Source organism: Manis pentadactyla, chromosome 15, assembly GCF_030020395.1.
Source record: "Manis pentadactyla isolate mManPen7 chromosome 15, mManPen7.hap1, whole genome shotgun sequence".
In the NCBI taxonomy this organism is placed as follows: Eukaryota; Metazoa; Chordata; class Mammalia; order Pholidota; family Manidae; genus Manis; species Manis pentadactyla.
The window spans coordinates 19,949,933-19,971,394 of NC_080033.1; the positions used below are offsets into that span (position 1 = coordinate 19,949,933).

Here is a 21,462-nt window from a genome sequence, read left to right on the forward strand (position 1 = left end):
TCAGCAATTGATACAAAAACTAGACAAAATATCAGTAAACACATAGAAGATCTGAAAAATACCATAAAAGTAATTTCACCCAATTGATATTTGCAGAACACTATACATAAATATAGTGATTATGATCTGTTTATGAAAATAGACCATATACAGGGCAGCTAAATAAGTCTCAATATATTTGAAAGAATAGAAATTTCTGACCAGAACAAAATGAAGTTAGAAATTTGTAACAAGATTCCAGGGAAGCTGTTAACATCTGGAAAATAATAATACACTGTGAAATAATTTGCAGATCATAGGGAATTGTAAGGGAAAGTAGAAAAAAAATTTTGATAATATTAAAAATACAATGTATCAGAGTTGTTGGTAAAGAGCTCTAAAGCAGTGCTAAGAGGGAAATTTATAGCTTTTAGTTTTTATGTGCAAAAGGAGGAAAGTTCTAAATCAATAATCCACCTTAGGAGCCAGAAAAAGTACAGCAAATTAAACCCAACGTACATAGAAAAATTTGAGTAGAATTGAATGGGAACCGACAAAGAATAGGGGCATTTTTAAAGCCAAAACTGATTAGTTGAAGTGATCAACAAAATTGATAAGTTCCTAGCTTGCTGGTCAAGCAAAGGATGAGAACTAGGAGAGGGAGAAAGCGAAATCAAGAATAAATGATGCATTTCCTCTCCTATAGATATTAAAAGGAAAAAAAAAGAATATTAAGAATGACTTTTGCCAAAAAAATTGCTTTAAATATTATTTACCAAAATTAAAACAAAAATGGAACAGCAATCTGCTACTTCGGTAAGGGCAAAGATTTCTTAGAAAGGGACAGGCAGTATTATACTCAATACAATCACTAAATAAAATACAGGCTTGAGGACTAGATTCACGGCATTGTATTTGTTTTGTAACAATAGGGCTTTAGAGTCTTCAAGTGTGTGCGTGAGGAAAACACCAGAGAACGTCCCAGTAATGTTATGAGGCTTAAACATGTGGTAAATACTTAAACTATGGCAGGAAGCCTGGGACACGGCTCCCAGCGCTCTCTGTCTCGTGGGATTCACCCCCTCCTTTAATCTACTCCCCTTTAATGTGGTCTGCATCTACCGACTTGCTTCTAACTGATAGAATATGTTTTTGTTTTTGGTCTGGGTTTTGTATTTGTTTGCAGTTTGCTCTGGTAGCTTAGCAGTGTCACTGGGAACTGTCCCCCTGTGCTTTACCTCTTTCTCTTTATTGACTGTCTGTGAGGGGGACTGTTGCCCAGTAGGTTCAACGACTCCTTTAACAATGGGCATTCGCATTATTTCTAGTTCTCGTCAATAAGCACAGTGTTGACACAAGCAACATTGTACACGTATCCTCACCCACTGGGGATATCTCCATGAAATAGATTCCCAGGAGTTGCCGTGGGTAGAAAGGTATATGTAATTTTTATTTTAATTAAAGTTGCCAGGTTACTTTTCAAAAAGAAATCTTTTCTCCTATTACCACCAGCATTGTCATTGCAGAGCCCCCTGCAACAATGTATATTGTTCCTCATCTACTGTCAAATATATATACATATATATATGTATGTGTGTGTGTATATTATATGCATGGGTGTATATATAAAACATGTATATGGTATGTATATACATAAAATATGTCTTACTTACATATAGGTATTCTAGATTTTCTGTCTTGGTAAGAAGTTTCCATGGTAGATAGAGTTTCACCTGTAGATTATATATGTAATTGCCTAGTTTCCCTCTAGGATTTAGATTTTTATTTTTTACACTTAAATCCTTTTGTCATATATATTATTTCTGGACCTGTTTCACCAATCTCTTGCTTTATTCCTCTCTCAATACCATATTGATTTGGCTACTGTGACTGTGTAGAGAGTTGTGATGACTGGTAAGGCAAGTCTTCCTCAGCGTTCTTTTATATCAGCTGTTTGAGGAGCGGCATGCAGTTAGTCTCAGGTATTTATTCTTCCATATTAATTTTGAGATATTTTACCCCCAAATAAAGAGGAAACCAAAAATTGCAACCAGAATTCGAATTGGAATAATATTAAATGTAAAATTACATTTGAGACAAATAACATTTTATATTAAAACGTCTCATTTTGGAATGTAGGCTATCTTCCCATTCAGATATTTTTTTATGAGATTTTATACTTTTCTTTATATAGGGCATGTGTCTTGTTAAATTTATTTCTGGAGACTTCATAATCTTTGTCAATATTGGGCAAAGCATATGATTTCATTTCCATTTCCAGTTTCTTATTGTCTATTTAGAGAATAGTACTGAATTTTAAAAACATACTTATTTTATATCCACCTACATTACTATAATAGTAGTTACTGTTTTTACTAGTGCCATAATTCTAGGGATACAACGTAACTGCCACAAAAAGAGAGCTTTACCATCCCCACTGATGACCTCACCATGTTTATACTGATCATGTTTCATTTGTACTATATTTTCTAGGTTCCAGACAATATTAAATAATAGATAATAACATTATTTAATATATTTTATTAAATTGGCTTTAGTGTTAGCTAGAATAATGTTTGTTCTTGATTTTTTTAAAGACTATTGCATTTAAGCAGTTTCCTCAATTCCTTTGACTTAGTGCTTTTATTGGTGATGACTTGAGTTTTATCAAATGCTTTATTTGGCATTTTTCTCTTTAAATTATTTGACATATTTTATTAAGTTGACATTTCTCAATGTGGAATCATCCTTGCATTACAGGAATAAATATTTATTCCATATCCCATATTCCAAATGTTTATCATGCCTTATTCATTTGCTACATGCTAGATTCTATTTGGTATTGTTTTATTTTAAATTTGAATGTGTTATAAGGTTTATCTGTACTATTATTTATGTTGTTTGTCAAGTTTGGACTTACTGTTACTTCAGTTTTTGCACAATGAATGGAGGACTTTTACAAGTTTTCCTTCAGTCTATAATGGTGTATTTGACATTTAATTTGTGTACTCTTTGAAAATTAGATGGGAGTCAGTGATAAACCAGTGTAATCCCAGTGCCTTTTTCAATGGTAGATCTTAAATCATTTTTCAAGTTTCTCCAGTGGTAACTGGAATGATTGGTTTGTCCACATGTGATCATTTTGGTAGTTCATATTTTTTCTCAAATATTTTACAAACCTAGAGGAATTAAATTGCATGGAATTTTATGTTCTAGCCTCATAATTCTTTTTTGGGGGGAGTGGGTCCACCACAGGTTGTATTTTGTTTTCTCTCAGCTGTATTGAGGTATAGTTGACATAAAATTGTAAGATATTTGCAGTGTACATTGTGTGATTTAGTGTATGTGCACACTGTGAAAGGATCCCCCCATCTAGTTAATTAACATCCATTACCTCAAATATTTTCCTTTTTTTTGGGTGTGGGGAACATTTAAGTTTTACTCTCAGCAAATTTCAATGGTGTTATCAACTGTAGTCGCCATGTTTTACATTAGGTCCTCAGACCTTATTCATCTTAGAGCTGAAAGTTTGTCCCCTTTTACCAGCCTCTCCCTATTTCTCCCATTGCCCAGCTCTTGGCCACCACTTTTCTACTCTTTCTCTGAGTTCAACTTTTTATTTTGTTTAAGATTTCATATATAAGTGACAGCATGTAGTGTTTGTTTTTCTCTGGCATATTGCACTTAGCATAGTGACCTTAAGATCCATCTGTGTTGTCACAAATGGCAGGATTTCCTTCTGTGTATATATGTAAAATCACATCTTTACCCATTATCTATTCATGAACATTTAGGTTGTTTCCGTCTCCTGGCTGTCGTGAAGAATGCTGCAGCGAGTATGGGGGTGCAGAATCTCTTTATAGCCTATGATCATTTCCTTTGGATCTGTGCTCAGAAGCGGGATTGCTGAATCACACGGTGGTTCTACTCATGATTCTTGTAGTGTCTCCTCTACAGGTCTTTCTTACTCTTTTCTAATTCTTAATCTTCTGTGTGTGTGTGTGTGTGTGTGTGTGTGTATGTGTCTAATTTATTCTTAATCAAGACCACATTGGGTTTGATAAATTTTTTTCAAAGATTCATCATTGGATTGTTTATCATTTCTATCTTTTAAAATGTTATTAGACTTAAACAAATCTGGAATTAATAGACTATCTGATAGTTTAAAATATTTGTATTCTTTTAAGTTTCTTTATATGAATATTATTTTCATATTTTTCATCTTTTTTAATTTGAATAAAGGCATTTAAGCTTACACCTTTCCCTCAGAGGATAGCTTTTCCTGTCTTTTCTAAGTTTAGATTCAAATTATTCTCCATTTCTTTGTACTCCAGTGAATTTGTATCTCACTTTTGATTTTTCTTTTATCTAATGATTTTCTAAGAGTATGTTTCTTAATTTTAAGGTAGTTTGGATATTTTTGATCATTGATTACTTCTTAAATGTACATAAATTAATTACATGTCTATATACTAGGAAATTTGAAATTTTAAATCTCATGTAAAATAGCATCAAAAAAACATAAAGTTGTTGGTAGACAATTTTCTATTCATCTCTCCCATTTCTGCATATCTTAGCAGCATAGGCACTGCCTTTGTTCTGAAATATCTTTTCAAGGGTGCCTGTGTTGGAAAAAACACCAGAAGACAGATAGTGTCTCTTGCTACAGAGCAAAGGGCAGGCTTACTTACTGCTTGTTATAAAATTTTTAGGCCTCTAAGTTTGTGTAGTTATCACATGACCTTTCTTGCATCATCCTACGGGAACTGCATTTGGAGAAGCTGTACAAATTCTGCTACTCTGGCAGGAGCGGTTGCTGTGAGCTATAAACTATCTTTAGTTTGTGATCCAGGAGTCTCCTGTCTTCTGCCAGCATGCACATAACTGTGGTAAGCTAAATTGTTAGCTTGCAAATAGAGTAAAATTTCAGAAACTCATAATTCATGAGAAAAATACTTGGGGATAAAGCTAACAAAATGTGCAATACCTTTACATTCAAATTACAGAAATCACTGGTATTAAAAAAGACAACTAAATGGAGAGATACATTACTATTGGTTGAGAGATTCACTATTGTTATGTTATCCATTCTTCCTGTATTAATATTATAGATTCAGTGCAATCCTTTTCAAAATTCTAGCAGGATATTTTGAAGAGATAGACAATATTCATAAATTTATGTGGAAATTCAGATGATTTAAAAGTCACACCAATTTCTAAGAGGAACACTGTTGGAAGACTTGTACCTTATGATTTCTAGACCTATGATAAACTATAGCTACAGGTATTGATAATGTGAGGAAAACCAATTGATGGAATAGCATAGAATGTCCAGAAATACACCTACATGTTTATGGTCATTTGATTTTCAACAAAACTGGAAAACGTATTGAATGTGGAAAGAAAAGTCTTTTCAACAAACTGTGTTATATATGAAAATGAAAAATTTTGAATCAAGACCCCTCTCTCACTTCATACACAAGGAATACAATTTGAGAACAATGTAGACCTAAATTTAAAACTCAGTCATAATGCTTTTCAAAGAAAACAATCGAAGACTATCTTTTTAACTTCAAAGTAGGCAAAAATGTCTTGAACAGGCCACAATACCATAGCACAAACCGTAACACTTAAAAAATATATATTTTAAAATTCAGCCTTTTAGGTCATCAAAAGACTCCATTAAAAATATGAATGGGCAAGCTACTGGGAAAAAATATTCATAGTGCATTTATCTAACAAGGGGCTTGTATCCAGAACATACACACACACACACACACACATACATACACATATATAATATATATATTAAATATATATGTATATATACACAAATGACAAAAATTCAAGGAACTCAATATAAAAATGGTCAAGATATATGAATGGTTTATAAACAATGAAAAAACCCACAACCTCATTAGTTATCAGAGAAGTTCAAATTTATACCACAGGGAGATACCACTTTTACCTACTACAATGGCTAGTTTTCTTTTTCAATTACAGGATAAAATGTTACAAAGGATATCAAACAAGTAGACCTCTTCTATATTGCTAATGGTATAACTTCTTTGAAGAAACCTTCGGCAGTTTTTCAAAAGTTAGCTATATGCTTGGCCAAAAATCCTACTTCCAGGTATTTGCCCAAATAAAAACATGCACATGCAAAATTTGTACTCAAATGTTCATAGATTTATTAGGAATATGCAAAACTTCAAATACCCTAAATACCCATCAGCAGGTAAATGAATAAACAAATAATGGATAAACAAATCCACATAAATGAAATAGCAATACAAAGAATAAACTACTGATACATGCACCAATGTGGATGAATATAAATATGATAATGTTATGCTAATTAATATAGACACAATAGAATGCACAATGTTTAAATCCATTGTTATAAAATATAGCTTGAGACAAAATGAATTCATATTGATAGAAATAGATACTTGTTGGTAGGGGGTTGCAGTCAGGGAGGAGGAAGGCAAGAAGAAACTTCCTGGGGTGATGGAACATTGTATAGCTTGTTTTGGGTGGTGATTAGTGATTATGTATATATATATAAATTTATAACTGAATATTGCATTATATATTAATATCTCAATTTTTAAAATATGGGAATATATGGTGCTTTGGTGAGGCAGAGGAATTCACTTATTTTACGCATAGGTATGATAGAAAAACTCAGACACAAAATTTACTTTTTGGCTGAAGGACAATTCCTGTGTTTATTTGGCTTGAGAAGAAAGGGAACAACGATCCTCTGCTCCTGGAATATCAACTTAGTACTAAGTTGATATCAGCTGAGTACTAAGGTGGTTGTCAAAGATGAAACACTCTCTTTATAGTTCTGAATGGTGTTCTACTGTACTCTGGATTTAGAAAGAAGAAGTGCTAAATGATTGTATTAGTTTTCTATTGCTGCATTACCAATAACTCCCAAAGCTTTGTGAGTGATTTGAAATAAATGGCCATCTATTATCTCTATTATGTCTGCCGGTAATGAATCTAGGCGAGGCTTAGTTTAGCTGGGTTCTCTGCTTCAGGGCCTCTCACAGGCTGAAATCAAGGTGTTATCTAACACTGTGGTTTCCTGTGAAGGCCCAACTGGGGAAGGATCTGCTTCCAAGCTCACTTGTGTGGTTTTTGGCAGGATTCAGTTCTTTGAGGGCTGTTGGCAGAAGGTCACCCTCAGTTCCTTGTCTTAGGGCAGAGAGAGAAAGAGTGAGTGAGAACCAACAAGACAGAGACAGAAAGCAAGCCCTAGCAAGATGGAATTCTCAGGCTTTTGTAGCACAGTCATGGACGTTATATACCATCATTTTTGCCGTATCCTGCTCATTGCACGCAAGTCACTAGGTCTAGCCAACTCAAGGAAAAGGGGACTACACAGGAGGTGAGAAACACTGAAGGTCATCCTAGAATGCTGCCTGCCAAGATATTTACTGATTTGTCTAGTACAGGAGAAACTAGATGAAAGGTACTATTTTATGGGAAGTAGTATTTTCTGGTCTTCAGTTAGGATGAATTACTTTATTTAATAATATTGAAAAATATACATGCTAGAGAGAAACTTTAACAATTTCTCAATATACATGCATAGTACATAGTTATAAGTGTATAATATAAACATCGACAGGGGAACAAAGCAATCTTTTAAAATTACAAATTATTAAATATGCATTACAATTTGTATAGTTAAGGACTCTAGCAAATATAGCTTACATGTTTTCAAATTTTAAAAAATGAGATACATACAATAGCATGCATGAATCTTAGTGTTTAAATATTTTCTGACATGTGTGCACTCATGTGACCATGACCCAGATCAACATATCAAGCACTCTCACTAACTTTTTCCCTTTCACCTATTTCACCCATTCTCTACCACCTTTCTCTGTGGCAACCACCAGTCTGTTCTCTGTGTCTATGTGTCTGTTTCTGTTTTGTTTCTTTGCTTTTTAGAGTCCACATGTAAGTGAAATCATATGTTATTTGTCTTTTCTGACTCATTTCACTTAGCATGATACCCTCTAGGTCCATTCATATTGTCATAAATTGCTAGAGTTCATTCTTTTTTATGGCTGAATAATATTCCATTGTACATATGTACTACGTCTTTTTTATCCATTCATCTGTCGATGGACATTTGGGTTGTTTCCGTGTCTTGGTGACTGTATGGTGTGTGAGAATGTGTGAATAGCAGGCTTTCCTGCAGGCTCCTCACTTTAATATATAGTAAGGGGCAGTAATAGCTAATGTCATAGATGGCAAATTTGACACGTTTCCATTTATCTTTTGTAATGAATTATTCAAGGTTGAATTATGCTAAGGTTTACTACTATAACTATTTGAATATGCCTGTAAATGTGAAAAGTCTTAAGGGCTGCCCAGAATGGGGTTCAGCACTAACTATCTGCCATGGGCCACGAACATGGCATTTCTACCCCAGTCTCGCATCCTCACCCTCCTCCGATTGCCTGGCAACCTGGCAATGGTCACAAGGGCCTGCGTGATTCTTCCTCAAAGAAAATTGGCGTTTCCATTTGAACAAATATGAGCTTCACATTTGGGTATATGCCTCTGTCTACCTGGTCGGAGAATACGTGATGTGCCATCTCTGTTCTCTAAATCACCCTAACACATCTGGGCATGTACAGGTTGTGGGTACAGAGTGTAGTGAAATAATGGCCAACGCGCTTCAGACCGGATTTATGCTTCATGAGCTAAAATGGTTCTTAACTATTTATGTTGCCACATTAGGTAGCCATTCACTTTTAATGTGTTTCTAATAAGAAAACACTATGCAAAGATGTATTTTAGCAGAATTTTATAAGCCCTCTACGCTAGAGGTAATAACCAGCATCCTGGAAATAAACTGTCACTTTCACTTGCATTTTAAGCCAGACTAATACCTTCCTTTCATTTATAACTTGGTCCTAGACTGAAAGCAAAATCACTGTCCATTTATTTCTTATTCAAAGGTTGGAAGAAAAAGGTACCAAACAAAATGATTTTGTATAAAAAGTTTCCAGGTTCTGGCAGCAAAGGTCTGGATTAAAGCCTCGGCCTGCTGTTCACCAGCTGTGACTCGGGATGCCACCGAATGTTTGGCTCGGTAGTAAAACGGGATCATATTGATTCTAGAGCTGTCATGACATCTCACCCTTGTGATTCACACCCTGGACTTGTCTTGACACAGCTGTGTTCTGCTTTTAAAATCTTAAATCTACAGCATCTCAATCTCAGAACACAGCCTTTGGCCATTGGCATTGATACTCTCTCCTGTCCTGCACACCTGCTCTTTGTTGTTGAATAAACCTCTCTTGTCTCTTCTGTAGGTCTGTTCCCATGCAGTTCTAACAACTTATCCACTCCTCTGGGGGCTCCACAATTCCTTAATTTAATGATTTGAAGCCAACTTGTGCTATCTCCTTTGCCCCTTGCTCTTCCAGAATATCCACCTTGGAGACCCCTTATCTAGTCAGTCCAGCCATTAGCTTTATTTTGCTGCATTTGGGCCGCACAGCACAGCCCAGGGAAGAGAGCAGCGCCTCACCCAGTGAGCGGCCCAGTGCTACGTCCCAGCCGACGCTGTCTGTCCTGGCTCAGTTTCTTCTCCTGCTCCCTAGAAGAGTCACTCCAAACCTTCACTTCTTTCCCGTCCCACTACCCCTGCCTTCGCTGCTCTGCAGGTCACCTTTCCGCCTGCCTTTGAGAAAGTGGGGCCCTCGGAGAGCTCTCTGCAATGCCTCGCTCCCCCTCCACACCCCGCAGCCACCCCCACTCCCACCCCCCACTCCCACCCCGTTCTCGTCCCCGCCCTGCCTCGGTGCGGGACTTTCCTCTCCTGTTCAAGGCTCATGCTCCTCCGTCGGCGAGGGCCCCCTCCTCCTCCTGTTTCTGGTGTCTCCCACCGTTTTCTCAGGATTGCCTCTTTCTTCTCAGCACACAGACATTTTCAAATGAAGTCTTTGCATCAGTTGCCAACTCTTCCCAGACAGCCAGCTTTTTCCTACTTCTTTGTCTCCACTTCGCCACCTTCCGTTGTTAACTTCCCACCGTACAGTCTGGCCTCCGTCCCTGCCTGGTGATCCCTCTTGCTCTCCAGGGCCTCGGAACCGCCAGATCCAACAGGCCTGTCCAGTCCTCGTGCCCCTGGGTCTCCCATGGCATCTGGTTCTGACTCTGCCCTCCTTCATGAAACTCGTCACAGCCTCTGCTCTGAAACGCCCTCCTTCCTTGACTTCCAGTGACATTGTGGCTTTCTCTTTGCCCGCCATCTAGCTGTTTTCCCTTAGTGTCGTCTGTGAGTCCTTCTCTTTCCTGAGACCTGCTGGCCCCCTGGAGCTCAGCCCCTTCACCTGGGATGCCTGACGGCTACATCTGTCTGGATGTCTGTCTGGGCCCTGAGAACTTCGTACGTCCCAAACTGAAGTCATGTGCTTCCCCCTCCATGTTTCCCCCTGAGTAGAGTGTCTCAGCGGAGGTACCCTTATCCACCAGATGCACCCCAGAAATGTCAGCTTCTTCTGGAGTCCTTCTGTCTTAGTCTCCAACGCCCCATAAAAAGTCTGGTTGAGGCTTGTTTGTTTGTTTATTCCTTGGATCCATTCTCTTCTCTCTGTACAGACTTTGTTTCATTTTTGACTAGTTTAATAGGCTACAAATCTTGGGGGAGGCGGATGAAGTGCAGCCCCACAGCTGGGGGCAGTGGGGGGTGGGGAGGAGAGAGGAAGATGGTCATGGGGTGTCCTTTCTGGAATCCCATCTGATCCTATGACTCCGGTGTAAACCCTTCGGTGTCACACTCCTTAGTACGATAGGGAGCTCTTCTTGGCTGGGATCCTGTCTGTTTTCCAGCCTCATTTCTTGCTGTTTTCCATAAATAGTGATGCCACAGCCATACACTGATTCTGGTCCTTCCTAATATGTTATCCAGTACCTTTATTCTCAGTGCCTTAGATACGCTTCTCTTTTCCTGACCTGGTCCCTCGGTTCAATTATGACTGAATCACAGTCTTACCTTTGCTCCTATTCCTGTCCAGCCCAGTCCAAGTTGGGAATGAGTGTAAGGTAATAAAGTGAAACGAGTGGCAAGAGTAGAGTGTTAAGTGTCTGCTGCCAGAGGGACCCGGAGATCTGGCTCTGAGCATCCTAGTGGCCAAAGCACAGAGGTAAACGTCATAGGTTACAGGGGAACTTGTTTGGGCCAACTGTTATGGCCTAACAGAAGCTTCTCCCATAACACCTCATAAAGAGCAGAGTGTGGGGTGCAGGCTTACACTCTCCGGCATCCAGAAAATAGATCTCATGGTGCACCGCTTAGGCATGTTGGTTAAAATATCCTCTGATGCAGGTCAGTGGCTTCGTGCAAACCCACTTCACGAAGTGGGCGGGTGGGTAGGCAGAGGAGAGAAGCTCTCAGAGGCACCCACGGAAGTTCTGCCTTACTCTGGGGAGACCCGCACATTACCTGAATGTGGGGAGCCTCTGGGATCCATTGTTGAGGACTGATGGAATTGCCATCTGGCACATGACCTCTGGGGTCAGCTTTTACTGCCAGTAATGCTGTTCCCATCCCACCCCCACCTTTTCTTACAGGCTTTTCTTCCTAGGCTTAGCAGAACTTGATCATGTGAGGCAGTAAATCACCAAAGTCCAGAGCAAATCTCACTTGACATTTTTATCTGGACTCTTCTGGGGGCCTTTAATTAGCATGATTTTACCACGGAAGATTGCTCCAATGGAATCTGTGTTGCTCTTGGTTGGGGTAATAGCTATCGAAGGTTCTCTAGTTTCTATTTCTGGTCATCTAGGACAGACTCTGATTAAAAGTGATTAAAACCCCTTAATATGGTATAATAAAGGATGGTTGGCAGTGTGTTTACATGGATTTTAAAAATGCATTAGCACATGAACTTACATAGTTGTAAGAAAGTCACTCCAAGAGTCCATATGTTTGCCATTCTGGCTCCCTCAAACACGAAACATATGCCACTGTGTAGGAATCCGTTGCTGGCATGGTCACTGCCCCATAGCCCGTGCAGCCAAGGTGTCCTTGGCCATATTACCCACAGCCATGACATTCTCGGCCTTTGTTAATGGGATTTGGGGGGGTGCAGCCCAGTACATCACGTCTGGGGCCTTGCAGGTCAGATGGGCTTCAAGGAGCATCAGAATATGCTGTGATTAAAGACAGAACTCTCGTTAGCATCAAGGGTCCCGACCCCCCAGTTCCTGAATACAGGTTGCAGTGAAAAACCTCCTGCTGGTGCAGAACGCACTGTAGCAGTGATTCTGAACCAGGTACCTCTGCTCCTCAGGGGACATTTGAGACCATCTGGAAACATATTTGGTTGTCCTAATGTCTTGGAGGGTGCTACTGGCACCTAGTGGATAGAGGGATGCTTCCACACCTCCTTCAGTACACAGGACAGACCCCACAATCAAGAGTTATCTGGCCCCAAATGTCAATAGCATCAAGGCTGAGAACTCCTACACTCTAACTTTCAAAGCAGATGCCCGTATTACTTGCTTAAAGCTCGTTGTGGCCTGGTGAGGGAGGAGGTGTAAAAGTTTTATCTCCATTTTACAGATTGAAAATCTGAAGCTTAGAGGGGTGATGGCCCTTCCCCTTCCCACGGGATCCGGCCATCTGATTAATCGTCCGGTTCTCATTCTGCTGCTCATCCATGTGCCTGGGCCGACAAGAGCCCTGGGGTCTCTGCAAATGTTCAGAAGGGCCATGAGCTTTATCTAAGTGTTGATGGAACGTCTCTGTGACCCCAGATTTCTCATGAAGGATGGGAACCCTAGTGTCATATCTTTCTCCTGGGTATCAAAGAGCACGTGTCTATCAGAAGTACTGTGTAATAGACTTGATCTCACTTGACACTTGGAGAAGAATAATGTCTTTACAATGGGTGGAAATGTGATTATTTGCAAGTCCAATACCAGTTCACACCTTCAAATGCTTTAGTTGTGGAATGTATGACACGGTCTGTTGTGACCACAGGCAAGAGTGGTGTTTTTGGAATTGAGAGTGCATGACCTGCCGCAAAGCGTTTACATTAAAAATCATGTACCCCTCAACTCTCTGGGTGTCTGTCTGGCTGCATATCTGCAGGGGGACTACCTTCCAGAGCCTGCCAGTTTAGTGAAATAATGAACCCGAGAAGGGTCACACAGGCCGATAGCAGTACAACTGTGTTCACATACCCATTGCCTGGGACTTGTCGTATCAGGAGATTCTGTAGCAGAGAGTTCAGTGCAAATGCCTCTCTGCCACTTCACTGCCTTGTCTATTCTTAGGACATGTGTGGCTGCCCCACTGGGCATTTCTTCCGGGCCATGGCTGGAGTTAGCATCTCATTCATGCTGACTGAGCCAGGGACTGTGCTGCACACTTTAGTTACATATCTAGCCCTTCGGACCTCAAAGCAAGCAAGATTATCTCCATGAAACATTAGAAAGCTTGAGCTGAGGGGGTGGCTTCACTTGTGTGTGATCCATACCTGGCTGAGGGCAGACCTAGAAGCGAAACTGAGGATGTGCTCATCCCGCTACTGAATGCTGCTGTCTTAAATAGACACGGCAGTTGGACTTCAGTCTTTGCTTTTCAGTTAAGAAGGATACTCTCATCCTGGTTCACAGAAGAGAAAACAGGGCCGCTAAGGCACCGAATGAGTTGACCATAGTGTAGAGCACAGAAATTACACCTCCGCCTCCTGAGGCAGCCAATGTGTTTTGGGGGCTAATAGACACAGGGAAATCCCAAAAGAATTCATCCACGCACGCGCACACACACAAAAGTTTCTGAAATAAATTGACCCAACATTAGTCTCAGTTCTTCCCTTGATCTTATCAAATCTAAAGCGGCTCTACTCTGAATGGAGCAGACCGCAGTGCTCAGAGCTGAGAATTGCTCTGTGCCTTAAAATGCGTTGTTTGAACAGCGTCATTTAATGGCAGGAGTCTTGCCTCAGGTCTGATGAAGTCAAGTCAAGGGCATAGGATTTCTAATTCTTATTCTAACTGTCGCCCCACTTCCTGGGAGGGTTGCAGGCGTGCTGTCTTGAGTGTGTGCAGAAAGCACGCTGCCTCCCCCGCTGCTGTTTTCAGGTGCCCCGACTTTGGCCAAACGTCCTGTTATAAGTCACACTGGAGAGACCCGGAGCTGCCCAGGACCTCCCCACCCCCCCACCTTTCCCACCTCCCACATTTAATCAGATGCTGAACTTTTGATTTGCATAAGCGCCCTCTGCATTTACCTGGCATCCGCCCCCTTTGGCTCTCCTCCCATGGTCGCAGCCTCGTTACCACTGTCCTGCCTGCTTCAGTCACCCTTCCATCCAGGGGTCTGCACACTACAGCCCGTGGCCCAATCCAGCCCACCACTGCCTGTTTTTTTACAACTCAAGAGCTGAAAATGGTTTTTATACTTAAAAGTGATTGGGAAAATACCAAATGGAGAATCATCTTTCATAATATGAAAATGATATGAAATATAAATTTCAGTGTTCATAAATAAAGTGTGTGGGAACACAGCCACGCTCATTCATCATGTATCATCGGTGGTTTCTTTCACTCGACAGGGGCGGAGCTCAGTACAGGAGCACCTCATTTTATAGCACTTTCCTTTATTGCATTTTGCAGATACTGTGTTCTTTACGAATTAAAGGTCTGTGGCAACCCAAATTGGACAAGTCTGTTGCTGCCATTTTCCCAACATCATTTGCTCATGTCATATCTTTGTGTCACATTTTGGTGATTCTCTCAATGTTTCAAGCCCTTCCATTATTATTATATTTGTTATGGTGTCTGTGATCAGTGATTCCAACTCGCTGAAAGCTCAGATGATGGGTAGCATTTTTTAGCAATGAAGTCGTTTTTTAATTAAGGCCTGTACATTTTTTTTGGACCCTAATGCTATATTGCACAGTTAATAGATTACAACGTCGTGTAAACATTATGTTTACATATGTTTTTATATGAAGTAGGAAAGCAAAACATTCATTTGACTCACTTTATTGTGATGTTTGCTTTATTGCGGTGGTCTAGAGCTGAACCTGCAGCGTCTCCAAGGTAGGCCCGTATTTAAGATGCGCATTTCACAGGGCTACCGCTGCCATAGGTAGAGATTCCTCTGACGGATCTGGGCAAAGACAACTGAATCCTTCTGGAGAGGATTCACTCTTCTAGATGCCATTAAGAACATTCATGATTCTTGGGAAGAGGCCAAAATAACCACATGAACAGGAATTTGGGAGAAGTTGATTTCAGCCCCCGATGGCTTTGAGGGGTTCAAGACTATTCCCACTGCAGATGGGAATAGCAAGAGAACTAGAATTAGGAGTGGAGCCTCAGGATGGTCCGGAATTGCTGCATCTAATGATGAAACTTGGAAGGCGGAGTTGTTTCTTACGGATTAGCAAAGAAGTGGTTTCCTGAGGTGGAAGCTACTCCTGGTGAGGATGCTGTGAAGATTGTTGAAATGGCAACAAAGAATTTAAAATATTGCATAAATATTGCTTTTGATAAAGCAGCAGCAGGGTTTGAGAGGATTGACACCAATTTTGAAAGTAGTTCTGGGGGTAAAATGCTATCAAATAGCAGCATATGCTGCAGAGAAACTGTTTGTGAAAGGAAGAGTGACTGATGTGGCAACTTCACTGTTGCCTTAGTTTAAGAAATTGCCACGGCCACCCCAGCCTTCAGCACCCACCACCCTGATCAGTCAGCAGCCAGCAGCATGGAGGCAAGACCCTCCGCCAGCAAAAAGATGATGACTTGCCGAATAGTCAGAGGATAGCATTTTTCAACAGTAAAGTATTCTTATTTAAGGTACATATGTAGTATTTTTAGACATAATGCTATTGCACACTTAATAGTCTATATGTAGTGTAAACATAACTTTTATATGCACTGGGAAACCAAAAAATTCACTTGACTGGCTTCACTGTAGTGGTCTGGAGCTAAATGCACAATATTTTTGAAGTATGCCTGTAGTTGCAACAGAGACCTTATAGCCTATAAAGCTGGAAATATTTGCTATCTGGCCCTTGACAAAAAAAATCTTGCTGGTCCCTACTTGCCCTGTCGAGTCCCACCCATCCCTCTCTTCCATTCACCTTTATCTACTCTCAGGCCACCTCGTCTTCCAAATCCTCAAGACTCAACTATCCCCCAAACCCCTGAAGTTCCTTCCGGATCTGCCCCAAGCTAATTGTCTCTGTTTATTTCCTAGTGGGAACTCCTTGCACTTCCTCAGATGTACCTTTCACCTCCTACTAAGACCATTGCTCACATGTTTTGTTTTGTTTTTTTCTCTGCTGGGAATAACTTCCCTTTCCATCTTCTTAGATGGCAATCTTCTCTCCTTCAAGCCTCATTGCAAATGCAACCTGCTCCCAGCAGGTTGTGTCTCACACAGTAATTAAGTCCTAGGAATTCCCTCTTGCTCTTCTGGTAACTGCTTTTATGACTGGGGGCCCTTGGCTGTTTCAGCCGAGGCTGCAGGGCCCTACCTAGGGTAGAGGCCCTCCTGGAGGTGGTGCCTGCAGCCCCTTGCATAGACTTTGTGCGTGCAGGTGTATTGTTCCTGTAAATTTCCTTCTCCCAAAACTTTGTTCCTTTGTTCTCCCAAACCTATGTGACATTGTTTTGAAAGTGGGAAAAAAATTCAAAGACAAAGTCATTAGAGTGGTCCCTAATCCAATATGACTGTGTCCTTATGAAAATGGAAAATTCGAGAAAAAAAAAAGAAAACAGGAAATTTGGACACAAAGATACACAGACACACACACACACATACACAATTTTGGAAATTGATTTTTGACATTCAGTAGAAAGACCATATTCATTAGTTGATGCATCATTTAGTCTGAATCTCTTATCCACATGTCTTCCTGTGCCATATCTATTGATCTATCTTCTGTCTGTCTTCATTTACCTATCACTCTTCATCTATCTGCCCATCAATTTATACCAGACCCTTGATTGGTGATGTTCTGCTTTTATGAGATCACTTGATTGGCACTGTCCCTTGATTGGCAGTGTCCTGTTTATACAGATACTCACAGGTAGTCCCAGGATACTGGTTAGCCACCTCCTCTACTGAGCTGCTTCTCCATTTCTCCCTCAGTGTTACTTTATGTTCCAGCCAATAATGCTCTTCACTTTTCAGGAAAAAAATTCCAGTTTTAGTTCACTAGGGCTGCGTAGCAAAGTCCAGTATACTGCGTGGCTTAGAAAAACAGAAATTTATTGTCTCACTCACAGTCCTGGAGGCCAGAAATTCCAGATCAAGGTGTCTGCAGGGCCTTGCCCTCTCTGAAGACAGTAGGGAAGGGTGTGCTCCGTGCCTCTTTCCTGGCATCCGGTACTTTGCTGACTATCTTGGACATTCCTTATGGACACATCACCCCAGTCCCTCTCTGCCTTCATGGTCACATGGATGGCGCTGTGTGTGTGTGTGTGTGTGTGTGTGTGTGTATCTTTGTGTCCAAATTTCCTGTTTTCTTTTTTTTTCTCGAATTTTCCATTTTCATAAGGACACAGTCATATTGGATTAGGGACCACTCTAATGACTTTGTATTAACTTAGTCATCTTCAAAGACCCTCTTTCCAAATAAGGTCACATTAACATTCTGAGGTGCTGGGGTTATCTTTTGTGGGGCACATATCAACCCAAACAATCTGTCACACTCGCTATACCATGTCCATGCTTTTGCCACCATTTGGAATGCCCTCCATGTGCTTCTGCCTGGCGACCATCTGTACTACCTCCTTTTTTCTCTCCCCCATTGAACTCCCACAGCTCTGGGTGGGCATGTCTCTCTTGACACTCACTAGAGTATATCCCATATTATAATGATTTGTTTGATGAGCCCAGTTAACTATAAACTACCCCTCCCCTTTTTTTTTTCTTTTTTGGCTCCTGAAAGTCGATGCTCTGGTATTTGCCATGGATTTTAAGCTTCTCGAGGGCAATAACTGTGTCTTACTCATCTTGGTATTCCTTCCCCCCTTTCCAGCTCTGAACATAGGTACCCATAAACATAAGAGGCCCTCAACACATGTCGGCAATTTGGAGATTTCGAGCACAATGAAAGCAGGGTTGAGCGTGTACATGCTGCCATCTGCCACAATGTCTGTCATTGCAGAGTGCTGACATTTTGTGACTTGCATGACATATATCTGCTGCTCTTAATTTGGGTCTTTGGGAGACCGGGACATCTCTACTTCCCCACAGGCATGAGTTTTGTTTGTAAGTGTCTGTGTATATGCACACTTCCATCGAATTAGAAGGCCCTAAGAAAAGTCAAGAACTATTTCTCTCTACAGATGTTTGGTGGGACCCTCCTCTGTCTCCTTTTTTTTGTTTGTTTGTCTGTTTTTTGTTTTTTTTCTTATTCATTCATAATTTTTAAATTCATTTTGTTATCATTAATCTACAATTACATGAAGAACATTATGTTTACTAGAATCCTCCCTTCACCAAGTCCCCCCCACAAACCCCATTACAGTCACTGTCCATCAGTGTAATAAGATGCTATAGAATCACTACTTGTCTTCTCTGTGTTGCACAGCCCTCCCCGTGCACTCCCCCCCCCCACATTATACATGCTAATCGTAAGGCCCCCTTTCTTTTTCCCTGCCCTTATCCCTCCCTTCACACCCATCCTCCCAAGTCCCTTTCCCTTTGGTAACTGTTAGTCCATTCTTGGGTTCTGTGATTCTGCTGCTGTTTTGTTCCTTCAGTTTTTCTTTGTTCTTATGCTCCACATATGAGTGAAATCATTTGGTACTTGTCTTTCTCTGCCTGGCCTATTTCACTGAGCATAAGACCGTCTAGCTTCATCCATGTTGTTGCAAATGGTAGGATTTGTTTTCTTCTTATGGCTGAGTGATATTCCATTGTGTGTATGTACCACATCTTCTTCATCCATTCATCTACTGATGGACACTTAGGTTGTTTCCATTTCTTGGCTATTGTAAATAGTGCTGCGATAAACATGGGGGTGCATCTGTCTTTTTCAAACTGGGCTGCTGCATTCTTAGGGTAAATTCCTAGAAGTGTAATTCCTGGGTCAAATGGTATTTCTATTTTGAGCTTTATGAGGAACCTGCATACTGCTGTCCACAATGGTTGAATTAATTTACATTCCTACCAGTAGTGTAGGAGGGTTCCCCTTTCTCCACAGCCTCACCAACATTTGTTGTTTGTCTTTTGGATGGCAGCCATCCTTACTGGTGTGAGGTGATATCTCATTGTGGTTTTAATTTCCATTTCTCTGATGACTAGTGATGTGGAGCATCTTTTCATGTGCCTGTTGGCCATCTGAATTTCATCTTTGGAGAAGTGTCTGTTCAGGTCCTCTGCCCTTTTTTTAATTGGATTATTTGCTTTTTGTTTGTTGAGGTGTGTGAGCTCTTTATTTATTTTGGATGTCAACCCTTTATCATATATGTCATTTCTGAATATATTCTCCCATACCATAGGGTGCTTTTTTGTTCTATTGATGGTGTCCTTTGCTGTACAGAAGCTTTTCAGCTTGTTATAGTCCCACTTGTTCATTTTTGCTTTTGTTTCCCTTGCCCGGGGAGATATGTTCATGAAGAAGTCACTCATGTTTATGTCCAAGGGATTTTTGCCTATGTTTTTTTCTAAGAGTTTTATGGTTTCATGACTTACATTCAAGTCCTTGGTCCATTTTGAATTTACTTTTGTGTATGGGGTTAGACAGTGATCCACTTTCATTCCCTTACGTGTAGCTGTCCAGTTTGGCCAGCACCATCTGTTGAAGAGACTGTCATTTCCCCATTGTATGTCCATGGCTCCTTTATCATATATTAATTGACCATAAATGTTTGGATTAATGTCTGGGGTCTCTATTCTGTTTCACTGGTCTATGGCTCTGTTCTTGTGCCAGTACCAAACTTTCTTGATTACTGTGGCTTTGTAGTAGAGCTTGAAGTTGGGGAGCGAGATCCCCCCAACTTTATTCTTCCTTCTCAGGATTGCTTTGGCTATTCAGGGTCTTTGGTGTTCACATATGAATTTTTGAACTATTTGTTCCAGATTGTTGAAGAATGCTGTTGGTAATTTGATAGGGATTGCATCGAATCTGTATATTACTTTGGGCAGGATGGCCATTTTGATTATATTAATTCTTCCTAACCAAGAGCATGGGATGAGTTTCCATTTGTTAGTGTCCCCTTTAATTTCTCTTAAGAGTGTCTTACAGTTTTCAGGGTATAGGTCTTTCACTTCCTTGGTTAGTTTTATTCCTAGGTATTTTATTCTTTTAGATGCAATTGTGAATGGAATTGTTTTCCTGATTTCTTTTTCTATTGGCTCATTGTTAGTGTATAGGGAAGCCACAGATTTCTGTGTGTTAATTTTGTATCCTGCAACTTTGCTGTATTCCGATATCAGTTCTAGTAGTTTTGGAGTGGAGTCTTTAGGGTTTTTTATGTGCAATATCATGTCATCTGCAAATAGTAACAGTTTGACTTCTTCTTTACCAATTTGGATTCCTTGTATTTCTTTGTTTTGTCTAATTGCTGTGGCTAGGACCTCCAGTACTATGTTGAATAACAGTGGGGAGAGTGGGCATCCCTGTCTTGTTCCTGATCGCAGAGGAAAAGCTTTCAGCTTCTCGCTGTTCAGTACGATGTTTGCTGTGGGTTTATGATATATGGCCTTTATTATGTTGAGGTACTTGCCCTCTATGCCCATTTTGTTGCGAGTTTTTATCATGAATGGATGTTGAATTTTGTTGAATGCTTTTCCAGCATCTATGGAGATGATCATGTGGTTTTTGTCTTTCTTTTTGTTGATGTGGTGGATGATGTTGATGGATTTTCGAATGTTGTACCATCCTTGCATCCCTGGGATGAATCCCACTTGGTCATGGTGTATGATCCTCTTGATGTATTTTTGAATTTGGTTTGCTAATATTTTGTTGAGTGTTTTTGCATCTACATTTATCAGGGATATTGGTCTGTAGTTTTCTTTTTTGGTGGGGACTTAGCCTGGTTTGGGTAGTTGGGTGATGTTGGCTTCGTAGAATGAGTTTGGAAGTATTCCCTCCTCTTCTATTTTTTGGAAAACTTTAAAGAGAATGGGTATTATATCTTCTCTGTATGTCTGATAAAATTCCGAGGTAAATCCATCTGTCCCGGGGGTTTTGTTTTTGGGTAGTTTTTTTATTACTGCTTCAATTTCTTTGCTGGTAATTGGTTTCTTTAGATTTTCTGTTTCTTCCTTGGTCAGTTTTGAAAGGTTGTATTTTTCTAGGAAGTTGTCCATCTCTTCCAGGTTTTACAGCTTGTTAGCATATAGGTTTTCATAGTATTCTCTAATAATTCTTTGTATTTCTGTGGGGTCTATCATGATTTTTCCTTTCTCATTTCTGATTCTGTTGATGTGTGTTGATTCTCTTTTTGTCTTAATAAGTCTGGCTAGGGGCT

At 40.3% G+C, this 21,462-nt stretch overlaps 1 protein-coding gene across 1 annotated transcript in view; it reads left to right on the forward strand.

Annotated features, from left to right (window-relative positions):
- Positions 1 to 21,462, forward strand: part of LOC130680964 (epithelial discoidin domain-containing receptor 1-like) — a 121,843-nt gene that overhangs the window by 16,421 nt on the left and 83,960 nt on the right.